This window comes from Macaca nemestrina, chromosome 1 (genome assembly GCF_043159975.1).
Source record: "Macaca nemestrina isolate mMacNem1 chromosome 1, mMacNem.hap1, whole genome shotgun sequence".
NCBI lineage: Eukaryota > Metazoa > Chordata > Mammalia > Primates > Cercopithecidae > Macaca > Macaca nemestrina.
Window position 1 is genome coordinate 141,219,236 of NC_092125.1, and position 18,794 is coordinate 141,238,029.

Here is an 18,794-nt window from a genome sequence, read left to right on the forward strand (position 1 = left end):
GGCGTGGTGGCTGTGCCTGTAGTCTCAGCTACTCGGGAGAATCACTTGAACCCGGGAGGCCGAGGTTGCAGTGAGCAGAGATCACGCCACTGCACTCCAGCCTGGGTGACAGAGCAAGACTCTGTCTCAAAAAAAAAAAAAAAGAAAGAAAGAAAAAAAATTCCAAAATCTCATATCCCACTGAATTTAGTGGGGAAAAATTCCAGACACTGAACTTTGTCAGCTTGATACCTCTCCCTTTAGCAATATCACCTCCATTTCTGTTATGACTTTTGTTCCAACTGAATCTAGTTGTAGCAAATTCAATCTCCTGGAATCAGCTTGATAAGCATAGGAGATTATACTAGAGTCAACTGAAGGATGTACATTAACCAAAAGCTCTAAATTAACAACCAGGAGTGTAGATCTCAAATTCTGATCCTCAATTCAGCATCTGATCAATACTTGGCACTAGCTGGATAAAGGTCTAATCAGAATTTGTGAGCAGAGGCAGACGTAGTTAAATCATAACCCAATATTTGCAGTCTATGATTTGGTTCCAAACTTAAAAGACAGGTATAGATAGATACATCTAAAAATATTTCAGAATTGGAGGGAAAACATTAATAACAAGATATAAACAAAACCAGGCAAATTAGCTTGGCAAACAAAAATTCTGGTTAAAAAAAGAAACTAAACTGATCATACCCACTGATAATTTAAGAGTGGAAAAATGGGCATTTTTCCACCCTTAAACTAGTTTAATTACAGGCAGATGTATTTCTACTATATTAAGATTTTTCTGTATCCATTTTTCCTAATCCTTAAAGTTTAATGATAAATCATTTATTCTATAAAGAAATACAGCATATATGTCCACAGTCTAAATATGCTTAAAACTGGAAAGTTATGTCAGTTAAAAAAAAAAAAATCTTACACTGTTCCATCATTACTCTATGGTAATTCAACTGATGCTGCAATCTGCCCTCACCCAAAAGCATGGCACTCACTGCTCAGAGGTTGAATACTAACATTGCCCAAAGTGAAGCAGTAACAGCAAAGACTCCACAAAACTCTATTTAATTGTGTACGAGCATTTAATTACTACTCCAAATTAAAAACGGTACAGTAAGAGCAACTTGTAATATACAAACAGACAAGAAGCTGTGATGCTAGTGTCCATCTGGCACTGTAAATAGCGAAAATAAAGTGGTCTGCATGAGTGAAGTATGGATTGGGGAGAGGAAAAAAGGGAGGCCCAGGAGGCAGATTTCAGACAGTGACACAAAACTGTTGTACTACTAGATGTTTCGTTTGAGGAGGTCTGAGCATGAGCCAAGAGCACATTCAAATCTAGGCTGGTCCAGCTTAATGTACTTCAAGGGGCCATGTACAACCACTGTGGCAGCAGGAGGATGATTCTTCAGTAATGCAAGTTCACCAAAATAATCAGAAGGCTCCAATCTTCCCACTTCAACAAACTCTTCATTTTCTGACCAACATTGCAGCATAGCAGCTGGCCCCTCTAGAATAATAAGGAACTCACCTCTCATCCCCTGGTTCTCCCTGCACCACAATCTTCTGCCAGTCTTCAAACTTGACTGGTTCCCATGTATCGGCTACCATAAGATGCTCCCTCTTATCCAGAGACTCTAAAATAGACACTTTACTAAAGAATTCCTCATACATCTTCCACTTTCTCAGTGTGCTTCCCATACAGATTCTTCCATAGCTGTCTCGGTTGATACACTACCATTTCACATTTGCCTTTGCTTTGACAGTGGCTACTCTAGGTGTTCCATAAATCAAAACAAATTCTCCAAAGCTCCCTCCTTCCTCAATACTGGTTGCTCATTCATCATTGACACAGACATCCCTCTCTCCTTGATCAATCACACAGAAGTTATCCCCTTCATCACCTTGCAGAATCACTGTCTCTCCAGTGATAAAGGAGACTGGAAACATGGCATCAAAAATATCACTTCTCTCATTATCATCAAGATGTGAAATCAGCACATTCTTTTCAATGGCTTTAGCTAAAGACATTGCCTTATAATGGCTTTTGGTATAATCTTATAATCTTTTGGTATAATCTTTCTAACATATAATGTAGCATCTTCCTCCATGAAGAATTCAGTGCTGACGGTACCTTGTCACCTCTGATCTTTAACCACTGGGTTGGATGGAGGAGGAGAGATTTCATTCTCCTTAATTCTGTACAAGTGCCTGCTTCCTGCATATTGTGAATTTGTTTTGTCTCCTCCTTCTCCAACCTCTCAAAGTGTTCCTTGAGGAATGCCACTGGTCCCCGGGGTTGAGCAGTGCACAACTGCATAATAGAATCTTTGAGCAGTACCTGAATGTTGTGCTTCTGGAGGCAGAGCTCACATTCTCAAAGGCTATGCTCCTCCTCTCTGGCAGCAGTGTCACCAGACGCCATGGTTCTCTGTCCCTCTCTGGGTGTCTCAGATCCCCTCTATTCTTTCTTCTCCTCTTCACTCCCTCTCCACGTGGCTTTCAATGAGCTTCTCCTCTGCTCCTCTGTCCACCCTACTCTCCCTCCAACCTCCCTCAATGCCTCTCAAAGTTTCTTTAATTAACAACAATGGAAACTATGTCCATGACTAAGAGGAATAAATCATTTACAAATGGAGAAACAAAGACCAAAGATGTTACTTTAAATTTTAAGGAAATATCAATAAGAGATTATAATTACTGTTTGTCAATTAAACATTTTTAAAATAAAAAATAGATTCTACAATATCTTAGGAAAGAAAGAAAATAAAAATAAAAAATAGGACCAACTCTAAATTTAAAATATTTTTAAATTATAAAACAAAGAGCTTACAATCCTAAAGGTCCTGAGTTCTAGTTCAAAACTCACCATAATTATGTTTAAGAAAGGATATATCTTAGTTTTGAAAAAATGACAAGAAAGATACTTTCTTTTGAATTACCATTCTATCTTCTCAAATAAAATGCTAATGAATTCGTTCTTTAAAAAGAAATTTAAAAAAATAGAGAGAGAGACAGAGTCTTACTATGTTGCTTTAGTTGGTCTCAAACACCTGGGCTCCAGTGACCCTCCTGTCCCAGCCTCTCAGAGTGCTGAGATTACAGGTGTTAAATCACTGCACTCACCCTCATTCTTTCTTTTTCTTTTACTAGAGACAGGGTCTCTCGCTCTTTCACCCAGGCTGGAGTGCAGTAGCACAATCATAGCCACTGCAGCCTCAAACTCTTGGCTAGCCTCATCTTTAATCCAAAAGATATTCTACTCTGTGCTCCACACTATTCTAAGTGCTGGGAGTACAGCATTAAATGAGATACAGAAAACAATATTATATTCCAGTGAAAGGTGGAGGACAGGAAGAGAAAGACACTTCTGGAATGGCTTCCCAGGTTATCTCAGATCAACCCTCCTGCTGAAAGCAGCTTAGGAAAGATGGACAAAATATATATATTTAAGAAAAGAAGCAAAAAAAGGAAAGCATGCTTTGAAGGCATCAGAATACTGCCACAGTGATTAGAAAAGTTACACAAGTTTTGAGAGAGAAGACAAAAGAAGCGACCCAAGTATTTGAGGTAACTTTTTCCACTGAGGCAATTGCCAAATCTGAAAGCAAAAGCAACAGCTGGAAGGCTGATAAGCTGAGTATAGCTTCTGGCAATCTTCACACAAATTGGAAGTTGGGGCCCATCAAAGAGGAGGGGTTTTAGTAGATAACCCAGGATTTCAGTTGGATCCCGAAGGGCCACATTCTAAACAGAAGAGTGAACAGGAAATAGACAAGCCCGTATTAGCCTTGAAAGCCAGTTTTGAATTATCTCGGTCCCTGACTGAAACAAAGTGATCAGCATCTAGTCTGCGAGCCAGACAAAAGCAAAAGGAAATCCTGTCTGCATTAAAATATCACCTTGAGTGTCAAATTATTTCTACAAATTTTCAACAGAATGTTTAGTAGTCAACCCAAAGATGATTTAGTGTAATAATGAATAACTAGAACATAAAAGAAAAAATTTCCATTTACACTAGTATCAAAAAGGTCAAATACATAGCAACAAATGTAACAAAAACGTGTTAAGATCTCTACACTAAAAACCATAAAACACTGCTGTGATAAATTTTAAAAGACCTAATGGAGAGTTAAAATACACTCATGGGTCTGAAACTTGAAACTGTTAATATGTCCATTCTTCCTAAATTAGTTTCTAGATTTAACACAATCCGAATCAAGCATTTTTAGTAGCAATAGATAAGCTGATTCTAAAATGTATATGAAAATGCAAAGGACCCCTAATTGCCAAAGCAAACATCAACAGAAGAATAAAGGTGGAAGACATGATTTCAGGCAACATGCTGTCACTTACTATAAAGTAGCTATAATCAAAATAACATGGTATTGACGTAAGGGTGGACATATAAATCACTGGAACAGAATTGAGAGTCCAAAAATAGATCCACATATATATGGCCAATTGCTTTTCATGAAGGTATTAAGATAATTCAATGGGGGAAAAGACAGTCTTATCATCAAAAGGTACTGGAACAACTGGATGTTTGTAGAAAAAAAATTAAACTTGACACTTGCCTCACACCATATACAAAAACTTAAATCTAGAATACATAGAGAACTATAATAACACAACCCAACTAAAATATGGGCAAGAACAACAAAAAATATCAGGTAAAAATCACTTGCTAGAAATAGTTTTACTTCAAAGCTAAAGTTTATGGCTAGTTATAAAAAATGACATCCCTGGCCGGGTGTGGTGGCTCACGCTTGTAATCCCAATATTTTGGGAGGCCAAGGCAGGTAGATCGCTCGAGGTCGGGAGTTCAAGACCAGCCTGGCCAACATGGCAAAACCCAGTGTCTACTACAAATACAAAAATTAGCTGGACATGGTGGCACACGCCTGTAACCCCAGCTACTCAGGAGGCTGAGGCACAAGAATCTCTTGAACCTGAGGGGCACAGGTTTGTAGTGAGCCGAGATAGTGCCACTGCACTCCAGCCTGGGCTACAGAGTGAGACTCTGTCTAAAAAGAAAAAAAAAAAGAAAAAAAAAAAGGCCAGGCATGGTGGCTCATGCCTGTAATCCCAGCACTTTGGGAGGCCAAGGCAGGCAGATCATGAGGTCAAGAGATCAAGACCATCCTGGCCAACATGGTGAAATCCCATCTCTATTAAAAATACAAAAATTAGCTGGGCATGGTGGCACAAGCCTGTAGTCCCAGCTACTCAGGAGGGTGAGGCAGGAGAATTGATTGAACCTGGGAGGCGGAGGCTGCAGTGAGCCGAGATTGCATCACTGCACTCCAGCCTGGCGACAGAGCAAGACTCTGTCTCAAAATAAATAAATAAATAAAAATAAATAATAATAATAGCTAAATACTGGAAACAACCAATATTCCATCAACAGGAGAATAAATAAACATATTGTGGTATAGCTATACAATCCAATATTACGCAGCAATAAAAATAGAATGAATCACTGACACATGTAATATGCAAGGATGAAGCTCAAAAACATTACACTGAACAAAAGAGGCCAGACACAACAGTATATCTGAGTCCATTTACATGAAATTCTAGGAAAGGAAGAATATCCTACAGTATAGAGAACATAATAATAAGAAAACAAACAACCTGATTTAAAAGTAGGCAAACCAAGAGTAGTACTGTGCGTGTGTAGTCCCAACTACTTGGGAGGCTGAGGCGGGAGGATCCCTTAAGCCCAGGAACTCAAGACCAGCCTGGGTAACATAGCAAGACTCTGTCTCAAAAAAATAAAAAATAAAAAATAAAAAAAAATGGGCAAAAGATATAAACAGAAAACTAACCAAAGAGGCATACAGATGGCAAATAAGCACGTGAAAATCATTTGTTGCTTGTGGTTGGGGTAGGGATAGGTACTGAAGGTAAATGGGCACAAGGGAACTTTTTTTACAAAATACAAAATTCACTGTATTTTGCTTATAGTGGAAGTAAAACAGGTTTATACATTAGTCAAAATTCATTGAACTGGACTTTAAGTCGTGTGCATTTGTTTGTGTATGCATTCTAACTCAATATACTTCACTATAAAAAAGAATGAAAACAAAATTTACTCAAGAAAGAAAATAACAGGCCAAGATAACTTCCCTGGTGAATTCTAATAAATATTTAAGGAAGATATAAAAAAATCAATATTACTCAAACTAAAGCATAAAAAAGAGGAAATACTTCACAGTTCATTTTATAAAGTCAACATAACTTTGAGGCCTAAACCTGACAAGGACATTACAAAAAAGGAAAATTACAGGCCAATCTGTCTCATGAACATAGATGCAAAATTCCTAAACAAAATATTAGTAAACTGAATTCAGCATGAAATAGAATAAAACATCACAACCAAACTGAAATTATTTCAGGAATGTAAGATTATTTTTTCATTCCAAAGTTAAGCAATATAATTTAGTACATTAAAAAAGAATGGAGAAAAATCATGTGATCAGCAAAATCGATGCAGGAGAGCATTTGACAAAATTCAACACCAATTTAGGATTTTAAAAATTTAGGCAATTTTGGCCAGGTGCAGTGGCTCATATCTGTAATCCCAGCACTCTAGGAGAGGCTGAGGCAAGCAGATCACATGAGGCCAGGAGTTCGAGACCAGCCTGGCCAACGTGGCAAAACCCTGTCTCTACTAAAAATACAAACATTAGCCATGCCTGGTGGTGCATGTCTGTAATCCCAGCTACTTGGGAGGCTGAGGCGTAAGAATCACTTGAACCTGGGAGGTACAGATAGGAGTGAGCTGAGATCGTGCCATGCACTCCAGCCTAGACAACAGAGTGAGACTCTTGTCTCAAAAAAAAAAAAAGAAAAAAAAGAAAAAAATTTTTAGACAATTTCAATCAAAATCTCAGAAAGCTATTTTGTAAATACTGACAAAGTGATTCCAAAATTTAGTCATGTGCTACATAACAATGTTTGGGTCAAAAAGACCACACACATATGAAGATGGTCCCATAAGATTACAATGAAGCTGAAAAATTCCTGCCACCTAGGGATATCATAGCTGACAGAAGGTCAAGTGCAAAGCATTACTCACATGTTTGTGGAGGTGCTGGTATAAATAAACCTACTGCGCTGCCAGCTGTGTAAAAGTCTAGCATATACAATTATGTACAGTACATACTTGATAATAAACAACTATGTTACTGGCTTATTATTTTATTGTACTACATTTTATATTGTTACTTTAGAGTACTCCTACTTACATATAAAAAAAAAAAGTTAACTGTGAAATAACCTCAGGCAGGTCTTTCAGGAGGTATTCCAGAAGAAGGCATGTCAGGAGATAACAGCTCCATGTGCGTTACTGCCCCTGAAGACCTTCCAGTGGGACATGATGTGGAGGCAGAAGGGATTGATAATGATGATCCTGACTCTGTGTAGGCCTAGGCTAATGTGTTTGCTTCTGTCTCAATTTTTAACAAAAGTTTAAAAACTTAAAAATATTTTTTAAACAGAAAAAAGCTAATAGGCCAGGTGCAGTGGCTCACGCCTGTAATCCTAGCACTTTGGGAGGCTGAAGCGAGTGGATCACTTGAGATCAGGAGTTCGAGTTAGAGATGGTGAAACCCCATCTCCACTAAAATACAAAAAAATTAGCCAGGCGTCATGGTGCATGCCTGCAATCCCAGCTACTCGGGAGGCTGAGGCAGGCGAATTGCTTGAACCCAGGAGGTGGAGGTTGCAGCGAGCCAAGATAGTGCCATTGCACTCCAGCCTGGGCAATAGTGCGAGACTCCATCTCAAAAAGAAAAGAAAAGAGCTTATAGAATAAGGATACAAAGTAAAAAAGCCAGATGTGGTGGCTCACACCTGCAATCCTAGCACTTTGGGAGGTTGAGGCAGGAGGACTATTTGAGCCCAGGCATGTGAAATCAGCCTGGCCAACGCAGGAAGAACTTGTCTCTACAAAAAATACAAAAATTAGATGGGTGTGGTGGCATGCCCCTGTGGTCCCAGTTACTTAAGAGGCTGAGGTGGGAGGATCACTGGAGAGAGGTCAAGGCTGCAGTGACCCATGATCACGCCACTGTACTCCAGCCTGGATGACAGAGCAAGACCCTGTCTCAAAGAAAAAAAAGAAAAAAGAAAAAAGAAAAAAAGAAAAAAATTTGCACAGCTATACATGTTTGTGATTAAGCTAAGTGTGATTACAAAAGAATAAAAAGTTTCAAAAAATTATAAAGTTTATAAAATGAAAAGTTATAATAAGTCAAGTTTAATTATTGAAGATAGTTTTTTAAAATAAATTTCATGTGTATCCTTAGTATTTATAACGTCTATAGTAGTGTACAGTAATGAACTGAGCCTTCACATTCACCCACCACTCACTCAATGACTCGCCCAAAGCAACTTCCAGTCCTGCAAGTTCTATTCACGGTAAGCGCCCTATGTAGATAGGTGTATCATTTGTCTTTTATACCAGATATATCTTTTAGTGCCAGAAAGTAAGAAAATGCTCAACACACACACGCACAGACACACACACACTGAGGGAATAAAAGGGACATAAGAGCTACCTGAAAGAGCTCCCACAGCTAAAGTTGTAACAAATTGAGCAAAAAAAAAAAGACAAGCCAAATTAAAAAATAAGTCAAATTATAAGCCAAAGTACAAAATAAGTATCTATGAGTCTACACTGATATATGTAAGTGATTGAATAAATTAATATGTGGAGGAGAAGAGATAAGTTTCTTGTGCAGAAGAATTCCAAATAATTTATGTGGATAATACCCCCGCTTCAAGAGGTAGAACATTACTTCCTATCACTTAAATATGGGACACACACAGTGACTTCCTTCCAGAGAGCACAGTCTGGAAATGGGAGGTGACGAGAGGAGTAACTTACAGTAGAGAAACCAGATGAAAACAAGGTCATCATCAAGGTTAACATAAACAGTGATGTCATGTTGATCACATGTACCTTTAATATGATGTAATGATAATGGCCCTTTATCTCTGTGGTCTTCCTGTCCCAAACCCATAATCCATGTAATTGTGAGAAAAACGTAAGATAAACTCCATTTAAGGGACATTTCTATAAAATACCTGACCAGTACTCCTCAAACTGGAATGTCATAAAAAAAAAAAAAAAAAAGAAAGTCTGAAAAACTGTTACAGCCAAGAGGAGCCTAAGGAGACATGACAGCTAAGTGTAATGTGAGATTGGGGATTGATTCCTCAAATAGAAAAGGACACTAGGTAATAACCAAGGAAATCTGAATATACTACATACTTTAGTTAATAACAATGTATTGATATTGACTCAATTGTAACAAATGTACTATAAGATGTTAATAACGAGGAACTAGGTGTGGGGGTATATGAGAATACCATACTCTCTTAACTTGTCTGTAAATCTGGAACTGTTCTAAAAAATAAGGCCAACTAAGAAAAAATTAGGATTCTGCTTCTACCCATAAGTATAGGACTTCCCTACCTTCCATTTAATAATTAGAAAATTGAACAAAATATGACCATGAAAAAAGGCAGTACAGGACTCTGATCCCCAAGAGAAGAAAAACAAATGAAGTAAGCTCTACAATCACAATGCTTTCTTCCTAGAAGCAGTTTCTAGTCAAGGCACAGGAAGGACAAATGAGCAGAGCCTTGTGGCTGAGTTGAGGAGACAGATATAGGAGCCCCAAAAAGGTGAGTCAGCTGAAATTTGTGGGGTGCAGTAATATAGAAGAGGGAGTCATGAAGAACTCCAGAAATCAGAGTAGATACTCCCTCCCTTGAGCTTTTGTCTGAATATAATTTGAGCGTGCATAAGGTAAAACTACACAAAGCCAGGCAAAGAATAAAAGCCAGGGAGCTATATGGCTGACAGATATTCAAGTTCCTTCCGGCCAGAATTGAATACTTGGGGCACTAAGGAAAGATCCTAGAAGCCTCAGTAGAAAGGCTTTACAACATTTAGAGCAAAGGCTATTCTAGACGCACCCTAACAAAATTCAAAAAGAAGCTTTATAAACGTGAAGTTGATCCACAATAACTTAAATGCCTGCTAAAAAAAACTTCAATAATCTTTTTCAAGAAAAACAATAAAATTCAAACATTCAAAAACATAATATTTATAATGTCTGGCATTTGATCAAAAACGTACTAGGTAATGTGAAGAAGCAGTAAATTGTGAACATTAAAAGGGGGAAAAAATCAGTCAATATGATCAGACCCAGAAATGACACAGAAGATGGAGTTAGCAGACAAAGCATTTTAGGGCTGAGTGTGGTGGCTCACACCTGTAATCCCAGCAATTTGGGAGGCTGGGGCAAAAGGATTCCCTGAGGCCAGGAGTTCAAGACCAGCCTGAGCAATAATGCGAGAACCCACATCTACAAAAAAATTTTTAAATTAGCTGAGTATGATGGCAAGTGCCTGTAGTCCCAACTACTCAGGAGGCTGAGGCCAGGGAATCACTTGAGCCCAGGAGTTCAACGTTACAGAAGCTATGACCATATCACTGCACTCAGCCTGGGCAACAGAGAGGGATCCAAAAAAAAAAAGTACAATGGTAGACTTATTGTACTCAAACATGTTAATAACTACATTATTATAAATAGTCAAATACTATTAATGTCTACTCCAATTAAAAGGAGATTATGAGACTGGATAACAAAAGCAAGATATAACTATTTACTATCTACAAGAAATTAATTTAAAATCCATTTTAAATATAAAGACAAAGTTTAGAAGTAAAAGGATATAAAAAGAATACAATATAAACACTAATCATAAGAAAGCTCGAGTGGTGATATTAACCAAAGTAAACTTCATAACAAGTGACATTACCTGGGGTAAAAAGCAGTATTTCAAAATAAAAAGGATTCAATTCATTATGAAGAAATAACAATCCCAGATGTGTATGTACCAAATCATAGAGCTTCAAAATACATGAAGCAAAAACTGACAGAACTAAGAAGAGAAACAAATTTATAATGATACTTAGAGACTTCTAATTAACAGGATAGATAGACAAAAGTTCAGCTAAGGAAACATAAAACTTGAGCAACACTATCAACCAATTTTCATTTATACAACACTCCACCACAGGACAACAGAACACATACTCTTTTTAACTACATGTGGAACATTCACTAACACAGACCATATTCTGGGCCATCGAACAAGTCTCAATAAATTTAAACAAAACTAAAATAATATAAAATATGTTCTATGACCACAATGGAATTAAACTAGAAATCAATATGGAGAATTATCTGGAAAATTCCCAAAGAGTTGGAAATTAAACATACTTCTAGACAACCCATGGGTAAAGAAGAAATCAAAAGAAAACTTAGAAAATACATTTATTTGAGTGAAAATACAATATATCAAAATTTGCGGCCGGGCGCGGTGGCTCAAGCCTGTAATCCCAGCACTTTGGGAGGCCGAGACGGGCGGATCACGAGGTCAGGAGATCGAGACCATCCTGGCTAACACAGTGAAACCCCGTCTCTACTAAAAATACAAAAACTTAGCCGGGCAAGGTGGCAGGCGCCTGTAGTCCCAGCTACTCGGGAGGCTGAGGCAGGAGAATGGCGTGAACCCGGGAGGCGGAGCTTGCAGTGAGCTGAGATCCGGCCACTGCACTCCAGCCTGGGTGACAGAGCGAGACTCCGTCTCAAAAAAAAAAAAAAAAAAAAAAAAAAAATTTGCAGGCTGCAGCTAAACAGTGCTTAGAAGGAAATGTTTAGCTTTTAAATGCTTATTGTAGAAAAGGAAAAAGGTTTCATATTAATGATCTCGAATTCCACCTTAAGAAAGTACAAACAGCAGCATAAATTAAACCTAAAGTAAGCAAAAGGAAGAGAAAAAGTGACAGAACCTTGCCCTCTCCTTCTTCCGTTCTTGGGCAGCACCAGCCATGTCCCTGAGACATCAGGGTGCCTGGTAATCAGGGCTGCTTTTAACTCTAGCAAAGTAGATACTGTTACCATCAACGACCCCTTCATTGACTTCAACTACATGGTCTACATGTTCTAGTATGATTCCACCCATGGCAAGTTCCATGGCATCATCAAGGCTGAAAACAGGAAGCTTGTCATCAATGGAAACCCCATCACCATCTTCCAGGAGTGAGATCCCACCAAAATCAAACAGGATGATGCTGGTGCTGATTATGTTATGGAGTCCACTGGCATCTTCACTATCATGGAGAAGGCTGGGGCTCACTTAGAGGGTGGAGCCAAAAGGGTTATCGTCTTTGTCCCTTCTGCCGATGCCCCCATGTTTGTGATGGGCATGAACCATGAGAAGTATAAAAACCTCAAGATCATCAGCAACGTCTCCTGTACCACCAACTGCTTAGCTCCCTGGTCAAGGTCATCCATAACAACTCTGGCATCATGGGAGGAATCAGGATCACAGTCCATGCCATCACTGACATCCAGAAGACTGTGGATGGCCCCTCTGGGAAACTGTGGTGTGATGGCTATGGGGCTCTCCAGAACATCATCCCTGCACCAGTAGAGATCTACTGGTGCTGCCAAGGCTGTGGGCGAGGCCATCCCCAAGTCGAACAGGAAGCTCACTGGCGTGGCCTTCCATGTCCCCACCACCACCATGTTAGTTATGAACCTGGCCTGCTTTCTTGAGAAACCAGCTAAATATGATGACGTCAAGGTGGTAAAGCAACATCAGAGGGGGCCCTCAAGGGCATCTGGGGCTACAATGAGCACCAGATTGTCTCCTCCAACTTTAACAGTGACACCCACTCTTCCACCTTCAGTGCTGGGGCTGGCATTGTCCTCAATGACCACTTTATCAAGCTCATTTCCAGGCATGACAATGAATTTGGCTACAGCAACAGGGTGGTGCACCTCATGGTCCACATGGCCTCCAAAGAGTAAGAGCCTCCGGACCACCAGCCCCAGTAAGAGCATGAGACGAAGAGAGAAGTGTTCAGTTGCTGGGGAGTCCCTACCACACTCAGTCCCCCACCACACTGAGAATCTCCCCTCCTCACAGTTTGTACACCAGACCCCCTGAAGAAGGAGGGATCTCAGGGACCCTGACAATCAAATGAATACTTAATGCACTAAGTCGGCTATATAGTTTTTATTTTTCAATAAAAGAGGACAAAGATAGTGACCTCAGAGTATGGTTGAGCCTATTTGAACAGATTAAAAAAAAAAAAATTCTGGCCGGGCGCGGTGGCTCAAGCCTGTAATCCCAGCACTTTGGGAGGCCAAGATGGGCGGATCACGAGGTCAGGAGATCGAGACCATCCTGGCTAACGCAGTGAAACCCCGTCTCTACTAAAAAATACAAAAAACTAGCCGGGCAAGGTGGCGGGCGCCTGTAGTCCCAGCTACTCGGGAGGCTGAGGCAGGAGAATGGCATAAACCTGGGAGGCGGAGCTTGCAGTGAGCTGAGATTCGGCCACTGCACTCCAGCCCGGGCGACAGAGCAAGACTCCCTCTCAAAAAAAAAAAAAAAAATTATATGTGCTGCCGATAAAAAATTTTTAGTCTGTAATTCTTTCCTTAAAAATGGAAAGCCAGATTTTAAAAACTTTTTTAAATTATAAAAACAATATGTTTGTAATAAACTTCAATATAGAATTGGATAAAGTGAAAATTTTAAGTTCTCACCCTGCTTCCTTGTTTACTTCAATTCCATGATCTAGAAAAAACCACTTTTAGCAGTTTATTGGATATCTGTCAGGCCTTTTTTCCATGGCAATCTTTTCTATCACACTGTTGAATATTGATATATAACCCATTTAATCCTCAGTACTTCATTCATTTCTTTATGAATCCCAATCTCAGCACCATAATACCTAGCAAACAATAAATGTTTTTTTAACAATTATTTCTTACTTCATCTGACTATGCCTAGTGGTAAAGAAATATAAATATATATATAGCATGTGATGATTTATATGTGTGGTAGTCATGAGAATATACCCCTCTAATCTTTTTTTGTTTTGTTTTGAGACAGAGTCTCACTCTGTCATCCAGGCTGGAGTGCAGTGGCACAATCTCAAGTCACTGCAACCTCTGTCTCCTGGATTCAAGCGATTCTCCTGCCTTAGCCTCCCGAGCAACTGGGACTACAGGCATGTCACCATGCCCGGTTAATTTTTTGTATTTTTGGTAGAGACGGGGTTTCACCAAGTTAGCAAGGATGGTCTCGATCTCGGACCTCGTGATCCACCCACCTCGTGATCCGCCTCCCAAAGTGCTGCGATTACAGGTGTGAGTCACCGTGCGCCGGGCCTACCCCTCTAATCTTTGACTGCGTAATGACCCACAGCTTCAGCTACAGCACTCTGAAATTTATTCCACCTGGGTCACAAGGCCATCTTCTCAGAAGCTATTTCCCGACAATGACTGAGCCCAGCAAAGATAAGGCAGGGCTAGCCCTAGAAAACAGGTGCTTCTCTGATGGGTGCCTTTGGCATGGGAACTTTAATGGCCTTGCCCAACTTTTCTTAGGACTCCACTGCAGTCTAAGATGCTTCTATCTAACTTCCTTCTCTTTCTCCTTCACTTAGAGTCAAATCAGCACTGCAGTCTAGCAGCTCTGTTTTCTCTGGCTTTCTATGTTCTCTCACATGCATTTAGCCTAATACATTTATTGAAAGTCTAATCCCATCTTTGTGTCTACTCCTCAGAAGACTTGAACACAGCATGTCAGCCATTTCCATTTTAGTAAAATTAGGAGCATCTGAGGCTTAAACAATTACCCTGACCTTAAAACAGAAACTTAGAAAACATTCCTACTTAATTAGGACAGATGCCGCAGGTTAAAAAATAATGCTGTAGATGGTATGGTGTATTAAAAATCTTTGCCAAATTTTTTATTTTCCATCATGCCAAAAACTATTTTCTCCTTTTGATTAAGTTTAATTTCAACTGTTAACGCTGCTTCTGGCTCTATCAAGATGCCCTAATTTCCACTTTGCTGCTGCTTTAGTACACTGCTATTCAATACTTCCCAATGTTAGCTGAACTACATTCACTACTCCAGGCAGAATAATGGCCTGGATTATGCAGAGAAGCTCTAGAGAAGGAAATTTTAGTAGGACTAATTTTTAAAGTATTCTTACTCCAAGAATGTATTTATTTATTTATTTGCTTTAATTCCACATAACTGAGTAAGAGTTAAATCCAGAGTCACGAATCTAAATTTTTGGAGTAATCACTATTGTCCATATCACTTCTTAGCAAATACTTCAGAGAACATAACTTTGTGAAAGCAAAGTTAACCATCTCTTGAGAATTTTGTGACATCCATTGACTACAGCTTTCATAGGACTGGACTTTTCTGAAGTTAAGTGCCGTGGATACCCTATTATCCAACACAATTTGGAGTAATAGTCGTTTAGTTAATTGAAAAAATGAGGAATTAAAAAAGCTATTTCTGTATACTATAATTTTATTCTATCTAACTTAAGAAGAAATATGCATTTAATTCACACATCTTTTATCATAAGACCCATCTTTTTTTTTTTTTTAACATGGTTTCACTGATATAAGCGTCATTGTCACAAAAACAATACACATATACACTATGATATCTAGTTTGATTTTAATTTTTTTTGAGACAGGGTCTTGTTCTGTTCCCAAAGCTGGAATGCAATGGCACTCACTGGCTCATTGCAACCTCAAACCCCTAGGCTCAAATGATCTTCCCACCTCAGCCACCCAATTAGCAGAGACTACATGGTGCACACCACCATGCCCAGCTAAATTTTTTTGTAGAGATGGGGTTTTGCTTTGTTGCTTAGGCTGGTCTCAAACTCCCTGGTTCAAGTGCTCCTCTCATCTCAGCCTCCTAGAGTGCTGGGATAACAGGTGTGAGCCACTGCACCTGGCCACAACAGCAATTTTTAAAGTGCCTTTCCCTTATTTAATCCTTATTTAATCCTCCCAAAGCACTCACCCGAGTTTTCACTGGAACAATAACTTTTCTCTTTCACATTTTATGTATCACTGACTTATATTCATTGTCATCAAAAAAATAAATTCAAATGGCATAAGCAGGTTTGGGAACAAACCCAAGTGACTCTTGAAAGGCATTTTAGACTTGCAGGTCCCTGTGGCATTACTTGTCTCTGCTTTTTTGTTGCCTCATACAAAAACAGGCCACTTAACCACATTTAGGCCACAGTTTGCCCCCTGATATAAGGCAAGCTAGAACAGGCAACATATGTGCCAGTCTTACAGATATCTATTACATACTTATAGCAACTAACATTTACTTTTGAAAGCTTACAATGTGCCAGGTACTATGCTAAGTGCTTCATGTGCATTATATGATTCAATCTTCACAGCTATCCCATGCTATAATTTCTACTACTATTTCTTTTACAGATAAAGATATTGAAACTTGGAGAGATTAAGTAACTTCCCAACAATTAATAAGTGGTGGAATTTTCAAAATAAGTGGTGGAATCATAATCTAAATACAAAAAGACCAACTTCTTAATTACTAAATCATACCACTTCTGAAAAAACTTTTAGCTTTTTCAAGGACATACAGAACAATGATCTTAGGACACAGTGCCAATTTACTAAATATTCAGAGAGATATTAAAGGAAGATTTGACATCTTACCAAATGAATGAATGTCTAATGGTATATTATCAGGCACTGATAAGAAAGGTATTCTGGAAGATATACCAGATTTTGAGCGTCACAAAGCTAAAGTTAGAAATGACGGGGCCAGGCACAGTGGCTCACACATATAATACTAGCACTTTGGGAGGCTGAGGCGGGTGGATCACTTGAGGTCAGGAGTTTGAGACCAGCCTGGCCAACATGGTGAAATCCTGTCTCTACTAAAAAATACAAAAATTAGCCAAGGTTGGTGGCGTGTGCCTGTAATCCCAGCTACTTGGGAGGGTGAGACATGAGAATCGCTTGAACCCAGGGGGCGGAGGTTGCAGTGAGCCGAGATTACGCCACTGCACTCCAGCCTGGGCAAAAGAGCAAAACTTTGTCTTAGGGAAAAAAAAAAAAGAATGACTGCTCTTTTTCAATGAGGCAGCATAAGAGAATTTTAATTACGGAACACAGAAGTGCAACAAATTATCTTAAAAATGTAACATTAAACTTCTTTCATAAAACATTAAAATAATAAATTACACTACAAAATGGGAAGTCAGCAGCCAGGTGCGGTGGCTCACGCCTGTAATGCCAGCACTTTGGGGGCCGAGGCAGGCAGATCACAAGGTCAGGAAATCAAGACCATCCTGGCAAACACAGTGAAACCCCGTCTCTACCAAAAAATACAAAAAATTAGCCGGGCGTGGTGGCGGGCGCCTGTAGTCCCAGGTACTTGGGAGGCTGAGGCAGGAGAATGGTGTAAACCCAGGAGGTGGAGCTTGCAGTGACCAGAGATCACGCCACTGCACTCCAGCCTGGGCAACAGAGCAAGACTCTATCTTAAAAAAAAAAAAAAAAAAAGGGAAGTCAGCAATGCAGTGACTCAGGCAGATACTTAGAAGTAGACTGAAGGTGACAGGAATAAATACAAGCAGAAAGAAATGTACAATATCCAGATGGTATTCATATGGTAATTGAGAGCATCTGGGGCAGGAAGATAATGTTACAGAGGTCCACAACAAGGGGTAATGTGCAGTAGTATCCCAGGATACAATATTCAGAAAAGTAGTAACATAACTAACTAATGGAATCCATGAAGGCTAATCAGGTAGTAAGCCCATTGAGTGCTCAGTAACAACTGTAATTTAATTCTCACAATCACATTATGAGATGGAGACTGTTATAACCCCCATCTCTGATAAGGATGCTGAAACGCAGAATGAATGGTTAAATGACTTACCCAAATTCACACAGCTAATAATGGTGGACATGAAATTAAAACCCATGCAGATTGTCCCTAGAGTCTACACACTCTTAAACACTCTGTTACAAATGATTTCTTTGGCTTAGTTGTGCCACCACAAGCAAGTGACTGGCATCAGACTGTCTTTCAGCATACAAAGTGTTCCAGGAATTGGGCTGAGGATCATGGTAAAGAATGGACAGAGCAGCTGGAGAGACTACCTTGGAAGAACTGTTACCGAGGAAGTAACTTGACCATGAGAGAAAGATTAGCTTAATAGAAGACCATAACAATTTGGGCACATTAAACTAGCAAACTAAGGTTTTAAAAATGTTGATACCTAAACTGAATAAAATTCCAGTCATAAATCCTGGTCCTTTGTAAGTACTTGTATTGATCTTTTAATATATAAGTATGTATAATTAAAAAATTAAAGCAGCCATATTACAAAAGGATTTTTAGCCACACCACTAGAAGAATGCTGACAATGATCATCTAGAACAAGTAACTGAGAAAGTTCCAATGTTGGGCTTTAGATGAATATGTATTCTCTGAACTACTGACACAATATTCCTTAAACTGCATAATAAAATTAGTATGTACTATAAACAGAAAGATGTTTGAGTCTGGACTAGGAAGGTAACCTTATAATTTAGAATTTGCTATTCTAACTTACATACGGGCAAGAAAAAAGTAGGAAAACTTATTGTCTTTCTAGTTAATGTGAATTTTTTTTTTTATTGCTAGGTGAACAAAATAAACCAGAAATTGAGCAAGAGCTGTCCTGGAATACAAACCTAATATTCTAGGTCCAGCTCCTAAAACACAGTCCTGTTAGTTCATTGTCAGGCAGTACACAGGGAGAGGCCAAATATAGGCACTGTTTGAGGACATATTGCAAATGGTCACAGGGTCCTGCCTTCCCTGTATGACGGCAATAGCTTTAGGGC

At 39.2% G+C, this 18,794-nt stretch overlaps 1 protein-coding gene and 2 pseudogenes across 2 annotated transcripts in view; 1 reads left to right on the plus strand and 2 right to left on the minus strand.

Moving 5' to 3' along the window:
* LOC105485386 (BTB domain containing 8) overlaps positions 1 to 18,794 on the minus strand; it is a 98,846-nt gene that overhangs the window by 51,889 nt on the left and 28,163 nt on the right. The window lies entirely within an intron of this gene.
* Positions 893 to 17,455, minus strand: LOC105485383 (cAMP-dependent protein kinase type I-alpha regulatory subunit pseudogene; annotated as a pseudogene).
* On the plus strand, positions 7,318 to 12,896 carry LOC105485385 (glyceraldehyde-3-phosphate dehydrogenase pseudogene; annotated as a pseudogene).